Source organism: Tupaia chinensis, unplaced genomic scaffold (genome assembly GCF_000334495.1).
Source record: "Tupaia chinensis unplaced genomic scaffold, TupChi_1.0 Scaffold138910_1, whole genome shotgun sequence".
Lineage (NCBI taxonomy): Eukaryota > Metazoa > Chordata > Mammalia > Scandentia > Tupaiidae > Tupaia > Tupaia belangeri.
This window is the reverse complement of record NW_006198801.1, coordinates 2144641-2151725: the sequence shown is the minus strand read 5'-3', so window position 1 is coordinate 2151725 and position 7085 is coordinate 2144641. Positions and strand designations below refer to the sequence as shown.

General features: G+C 57.2%; 1 protein-coding gene across 4 annotated transcripts in view; it reads right to left on the bottom strand.

Annotated features, from left to right (window-relative positions):
- Positions 1-7085, bottom strand: part of PAK4 (p21 (RAC1) activated kinase 4) — a 31542-nt gene that overhangs the window by 11129 nt on the left and 13328 nt on the right. For 3 of the 4 annotated variants that reach the window (XM_006161741.3, XM_006161740.2, XM_006161743.2), the window contains exon 2: positions 923-992. The gene's annotated coding sequence lies outside the window, so the exon portion shown is untranslated. Of the gene's footprint in view, positions 1-922; positions 993-1900; positions 1923-7085 lie in introns of those variants that run through there. The other variant, XM_006161742.3, reaches the window with a different exon arrangement.

The window sequence follows — 7085 nt, the reverse complement described above, 5'->3', positions numbered from 1 at the left end:
CTTTCCCTCTTTTTCCTGCTCTCTCTGGTGAACATACTTGCTCTTTCTCTGGCAAGCACATGTGCTAACAAAAAATCCAGAGGGGCCACGCTGGCCCCAAAGACTAGTGGAGGTCAGAGGAGTCAGATCCCACATGGCTAACCTGGTTCAAACCCCAGCTCTGAAGGTTTGACAAAAACTCTGGGGCGTGTGTGTGCGTGCCCAAAATCCAGAAAGGATGAAGAAATGGAGATGGGATTGCAGTGTGACCACACCCTGCTGGGAAGTGCTGCTGGGAAGTGCTTTCCTCCCTTTTGGGGAGATGTGCTGATGGTGGCATTTTACAGGAAGCCTAGAAAAATGATGGGAAGAGGAGCTGCTTTCCCTCTTTTTCCTGCTCTCTCTGGTGAACATACTTGCTCTTTCTCTGGCAAGCACATGTGCTAACAAAAAATCCAGAGGGGCCGAGCTGGCCCCAAAGACTAGTGGAGGTCAGAGGAGTCAGATCCCACATGGCTAACCTGGTTCAAACCCCAGCTCTGAAGGTTTGACAAAAACTCTGGGGCGTGTGTGTGCGTGCCCAAAATCCAGAAAGGATGAAGAAATGGAGATGGGATTGCAGTGTGACCACACCCTGCTGGGAAGTGCTGCTGGGAAGTGCTTTCCTCCCTTTTGGGGAGATGTGCTGATGGTGGCATTTTACAGGAAGCCTAGAAAAATGATGGGAAGAGGAGCTGGGCAGCAGAACACGACCCCCTGTGCCCTTGACCTGTGGTGCAAGTGACTTAATGGCCGTGAGCTGAGAGGGCTGAGCACAGGGCTGGCATAGTGGGCACCTATGCTGTGCTTAGGGCAATTGTTCCAGTCAGGGCCTGTGGCAGGAGGCCCAGATCAAAGGACTCACCCCAGCTGTCCCACACACGGGCCCTGGAGTTACACAGACCTGGCTGATGTTGGCTGGGCTAGTGCCCTTGGGCAGGTGAGGTCTCCTCTCGGGGCTCCGGGTTACTCATCTGTAAAATGGAGAGAAAACATCCATCACTCCCTCATTCAGTAACAACTCTCCAGTGGGCCTCTTTTGTGAGCAGCCTCCTGCCAGCTGGTGCTAGGGGCACGGGGGGACTAATACAGCCGCTGGCTCATAGGGGTATCCATTAGGGGCAGAAAGACCTGTCCCTTGAGAGCCCAGAGTGGTCAAGGCCCAGGTTGGCAGGAGCATCTGACCCAGCCTGGAGGGATGGCAGGTGGGCTGCCCAGGAGAGGGGGCCATGTGAGCTGCAATCATGTGAGCTGGTGGGACTTTGTTGTGTGCCAGGCTGGCTCCTCAAGGCCTGGCACTGGGTCAGTACCCGGCACTGGATTGGCACCAAGCCCAGTTAGATCTAGTGAGAGTGCTGTAGTGGCCAAGCAGACCCCTCTGGAGCCCGATCTCCTCCTCAGACTTTCCTTCTGTGGGAGCAGCTTTGGGAGGTGGGGCTGCCACCCCTAGCCTAGAGGTGGGACATCAATGGGTAGCCATCCAGGGAAACCGGTTTGGCAGCAGGAGTCAGTGGGAGGCGGGTGGGGACCTAGCAGCCAACCTGTCTCAACAGGTCCCAGGAGGCCAGTGGGAGCTACGGCCAGGCCTGGCCAGGGCCCAGTTCCCCTGCTGCCTAGTGGGCCTGGGGTGCCAGGATAATGGGCCGGGATAGCCCCAGGCAGGGTGGGGTCCCCTCTGCCTATGTTTTGGAAGCCCCCTTCGTGTTTCTCCCCATTACCAGCCCCTGAACACCCCTCCACCCCAGCCCACTGCTGGCCGCCTTCACCACCTGGGTCATCACCACGCACCCCAGACGCCCCTTCCTCGCTCTCTGTGCTTTACCAGCACAGGTCTATACCCAGGTCCTACCGCTGTGCCCACCATCCCACCCCTGCTGCTCACCTTGGCCTCTTCCCTGCCCAGCTGGCTCCCTCCTCCCACCACCTGGGGGCACCAGGGCAGCTTCCAGGGCCTCTGCAGGAGTAGGATCAGCCATGTGACCCCTCACCATACCCGAGAGGGAGGGGCACATCCTGGGGTGGGAGGAGCTCAGGATCAAGCTGGTGGGGATGGGCAGGGAGCTCCCAGCCAGTAGGGCAGTCTGCCTCTCACCCACCTGCCCCTCTCCACCCTCTCCCACTGCAGCCCCATGTGACCCTGCAGGGGAAGGGAGTGGGGGGCAGACCTCCGGATATTTGCCCAGGGCCACCCCTTCCCTCTGGGCACCACAGGGAGGACAGGACAAACAGAGGAACTGACCGTGTTTATAGTGACCGGGCAAGAGCCGCGCCCTGGCCCCTCCAGGCAGCTCCAAGCCCTGCCAGCTCTTCCCTTCCCCCTCCTTTCCCACCATAAGCTCCTGACTCCTGCGGGCCCTGAGCCAGGCCTCGGAGGGAGAGGAAGAGGTTGCTACAGAAAGACCTGAGCCTGCCCAGGTGCAGAATGGAGGAACAGAGAGCGGGTGCTGGGGTTCCGGACTAGCTGCCTGATTTGTAAGATGGGGATGACACCGACCGCCCGAGGAGTTCCATGTACGGCCGGGCGAGCAGCTCAGTCACGACGTCCCCGTTCCCTCCTCTGGTAAAAGAGGGCAACACAAGTGGCTGCTTCCTGTGATTTTTCTAAGGAGACACAGAGAACACCAGACACTGACGGCCTGGGTCAGGGGAGCCGGCCACTGGGAACTCCCCAGTATGTGTTCAGTACGGTGGCCACTGTTCCAGCAGCAACCGGCACCACGGAGAGCACCTACTAAGTGCCACCCTCTCCTAAGCACTCCACCCAAATCCACTCTTAACCTGCACAGCTGACCCACGAGGGAGGGGCCATTAGAACCCCGGGTTACAGACAAGCAAGACAGGCACTAAGAGGGCGCTCCCTTGCCTGAGTGACACTGCTGGGGTGCCAGAGGGAACGTGAGACTCTAGGCCTGTCTAGCCAGGAGCCCATTCTCAGCACGGCAGCAGCTGCGCTCGTGGAGATTAGTGTGTGCTGGGCCTGCTCTGGTGCCTGACCCGTCCTATCCTCACGACAAACCTGACACAGGCACTCCCATCATCCTAACACCCAGGACGGGAACCTGAGCCAGAGGGGAAAACCTAGTCCAGGGTACCCCGTCAGGATTTGAACCTGGGCAGTTGGACATCAAAGGCTGGGGTCTTACCTGCCTGTCCTCTTGAGGGCTGCAGGAAGACTACTGATTTTATCTCTTATCATCATCATCATCTTCTCCAAGGCTGGGCCTGGCCTCTGCTCTTTCCTCCCTTCCTTCCCAATGTGCCTTTCCTCTCCTGCCCCGGGCCGTCCCCAGAGTCCCCACCTCTTATCTGACCTGCCCTGGCCCCCATGGGTAGCAGAGGCCAGCACATAGTGGGGCTCCTAGCCCCCTTCCATGGCTGTTTTCTGCCTTTGCCATGACAGTCTGCAACTAGTCCCAGCCACAAAGAGTGGCTTACCGCAGCTCGGCTTCGTTTCCTTCACCACGACGGATGCCCGCGAGCCTGCCCACAGACACCTGGCCACGTCAGTGGAGGGGCTATTCTGACCCTCACCTTGCAGATGTGGAAACCAAGGCTTAGAAAGGTGAAATCTCTTGCTGACGCCACGAAGCGTCGCTGGGCCTAGCAGACAGTTTAGTCTGATGCGCTCCGGAGTTAGTATCTGTAATCCTGTGCTGGCCCCTGGGGCTCCTCCTGGTGGCCCCAAGTCCTGGGTGCTCCCCCCTCACCTCGCTGCCCTCCCCTCCTCCTACGTGCCCCCTCACTCATCTCCCCCAGCCACACAGGCCTCCTTGCTCTCTTCAAATCCTAGTATGCGCTCATCTCAGGGCCTCTGCACGGGCTGCTGGACTACCGGAGCGCTCCTCACTGCCCGGTACCGCGTCCGGCCTCCCTGCCCTCCCACTCTCTGTTCCTTCCTCTCTCCCCGCTGCACCTCCCACTGAAGTGTGTGTGTCTGCCTCTACCTCTGAATGGCAGCTCCACAGGCTAGTGACTGTCATCTGTCTCGCTCCCTGTTACCCCACTGCTTATGACACTGCCCAGTCTGCAGTAGGCACGCACAAATACAGGCAACAAACTGATTTATCTGGGCCTGCTACGCTACACCCCTGCTCAGATAGCTCAGACCAGGCCTCATAACACCTGGGCGACTTCTACAGAGAAACACCTGGATCCTAGAGACAGGGTGAACCAGCAACCCCAGAGAGACTGGACGGAGGATGGTGCACAGCCCTCAGCCAGGGGCACAGAGGACTCTCAAGTCCAGTGTTTGATCCTAGAAATGCAGGCACGTTCTGTACCCTACTCTAAAATGTTTATTCGACTAAAAAAAACCTTGAGCATGTATTTTTTTTTAATTTGCCAGAGGGCATATGTATTCACCAGAGAGAAAAACAGAAACAGAGAGTTGGTGAGAGAGAAAGTACCCACCCTCTGACCTCACAATGAGACGTGGTCATGCTGTAATCCCGTCTCCATTTCTCTGTCCTGTAGAGATTTTGGGGTACACAAACACACATACACACACACACACACACACACACGTGCCTGGAAGTTTTCAAAGCGCTCGGCCCAGGATTTTAACCATAGCCAGCCACGTGGGATCCAGCTCCCTTAACCACAAGGGCCCATGGCCTAGTGGTTAAGGAGCTGGACAGACGATTACTATGCCCAACTTCGTAAGAGCTTCGTTATTTACCAGTCACGTCCTGTGCATACTGTGCCACCCTCTGATCGGATCTAGGGTTTGCTCTGGGAAACACGGAAGGGGGTCCTGATCTGACCCCTCCCTGCATCTCCCCTGGGCTCCTGGTTCTATATGGGTTTGCTTCCTCTACACAGGGGCTGCAGCTTCTTACTCATCAGTCACCCGCTGGCCATGCTTGTCTTACCTTCTGACCTTTGGTGAGAAAAAAGTGGCCCCCTGCCCCAAGGAAGTCAGCCCAGGTGAAAGGGCGAGACCCCCATGAGAAAGAGAGAAAGCCTTCTGGGGCGTATACAAATGCACCCAAAAACCCTTCCCCTGCCTGTCCCCACCTGACCCTCAGGCTCTGAAGAAAGCTGCCATCCCTAGGTGGAAAGAGCGGACCCATATGGAGCCAGGGGCCCCGGGGAGAGCAGAGGATGGGTCAGGTCAGGACCACACTTTCCTCTTTCTCAGAAAGAACCCTAGACCAGGAAGGGGGATGATGAAAAAGTGCTCACTGTCCCCAGCCTGCACGCGAGGACTCCACTACCAGCCCACTCACCTCTGCCATGGGCTTCACCTGCCAGCTGCCAGGGAGGCCCCTGCCTGCCTCAGTTTACACCCCCTACCATCCAGGGTTGTGCTCTGACAATGAAGGGGGAGTCTGGCTTGCCTTCCCGGCCCCTGTGCCATTCCCACTTCCTCGGCCTTGCTCAGCTCTTGCCCCTGCCCTGTATGACACCCCCTTCCCCATGCAAATCCCACGTCAGGCCCACCCTGAGCCCAACTACCTCAGGGGATCCTCTAGCTTTAGGACTGACCTGTGCCTAAGCCCCCTTTCTCAGCAAGGATCTACTTTACCCACCGAGGACCCCAATCACAAGGACGGCCTCTCTGCCAGGCCTGGTACCACTCACAGAGGACAGAAGAGCAGGAACATCCGCGTCCTGGTAGAGCACTCAGTCTAGGGGAGGGGCCAGCCCCGACGGTGCGATAGATCAGGGAAGTATCCAGCGAGCCAGGCAAGTGCTCAGGCGGGCCTTGCTGACAAGGGGACACTTGAGCAGGGACCTGAGCCAGTGCCTAAGTCCCACGGTGGGAACCTTGAGGAGGCCCAGGGGGCTGTGGCTGACAGAGACCCAAGTGCACAGAAGCTGCCATGTTAGAAGGGAACCAAGACCCGCAGAACAATGAACAGACTGAACTCTGCAAGGTTTCCTTCTGGTGTGGCTTAGACGACACGACTCCCCAAGGCTCTGCCACCTTCACATACCCACCGTGCTTCACTCCCGCCAAGCTGGCTTCCTCGTCAGGTCCTGGACATATCGACGCTTGCTTTCTCCACCTCAGGGCCTTTGCACCCACTGTGCCCTCTGCCCAGAACTGCAACGCACTTTCTTGATACTCGGGTCTTGGAAATAAAACCTCCCCAGAGAGGCTGTCCCAGGCCCCGGCAGCACTTGCTTCTCGTCTCTCCATGGCACGTGGCATGCCTGGCACCACGTGCATACTGACTGATCCCAACCCTTGCCATGGAATAGTGGCCCCTGAGAACAGGGACCTCTCTGCCTTTCTCTTTTGTGAGGGTCCCCGGCACCCAGAGCAGTGCCTGCGTACAATGGGTGCTCAGGAAACACGTGTGGGACCAACACGGTGTTCCACTTTGCTTTCACCCAAGTGCTGAGTCTGGACCCTGAGGAGGAGCGGGGAAGGGTGGTGGGGGCAGAGGCAGACAGGACTCCCAAGGGTTCCGTCCGTACTGCGGGGCAGTCTGACCTTGGCACCGACAAGGAACCGAATCTCTAGAGACAGAACCTGTCTATTTAGCCAGTAGCCTAGTTTGTGTCCCAAACACCACAAGAGGTGCCTGTTGTAAGCTACCTCCAAACCCTCCCCATTGCAGGGGGTGCCCCTGGCCCAGGGGAGCTGGGAACCAGGAGAAGGGGAGCATGTTTGGGACAATAGGAGGCAAATCACGCAGGGGGATTCCTCTGGAAACCTCTTAGTTCCCCTAACAGGTGAAATCCCATCAACGCACATAATCCAGGGGATGCCTGGCCCTGGAGTCGGCACCTGAGGAGCATGGCACAGTTGCTGTCCTCGCGCTGACCTCCCCACCAGGCCTCTGCAGACTGCGCCCTTTGCCCAAGTCCCAAAATGCCTCCATTCAGTCTTCCCCCTCTTTTTTTTTTTTTAAATTCTTTTCAAAAAAAAAAAAATTATTTATTTACTTTTATTTATTCATTGACTTATTTTTTAAATTTGACCAGAGACAGAAACAGAGAGAGAGAGAGAGAAAGTGAGAAAGCAAGCCACAAGATCTGGGACTCGAACTGTGGTTGGACACATGGGAATACCTGGCACCTTAACCACCATGCCACCTAATCTTCCATCTCTTTCC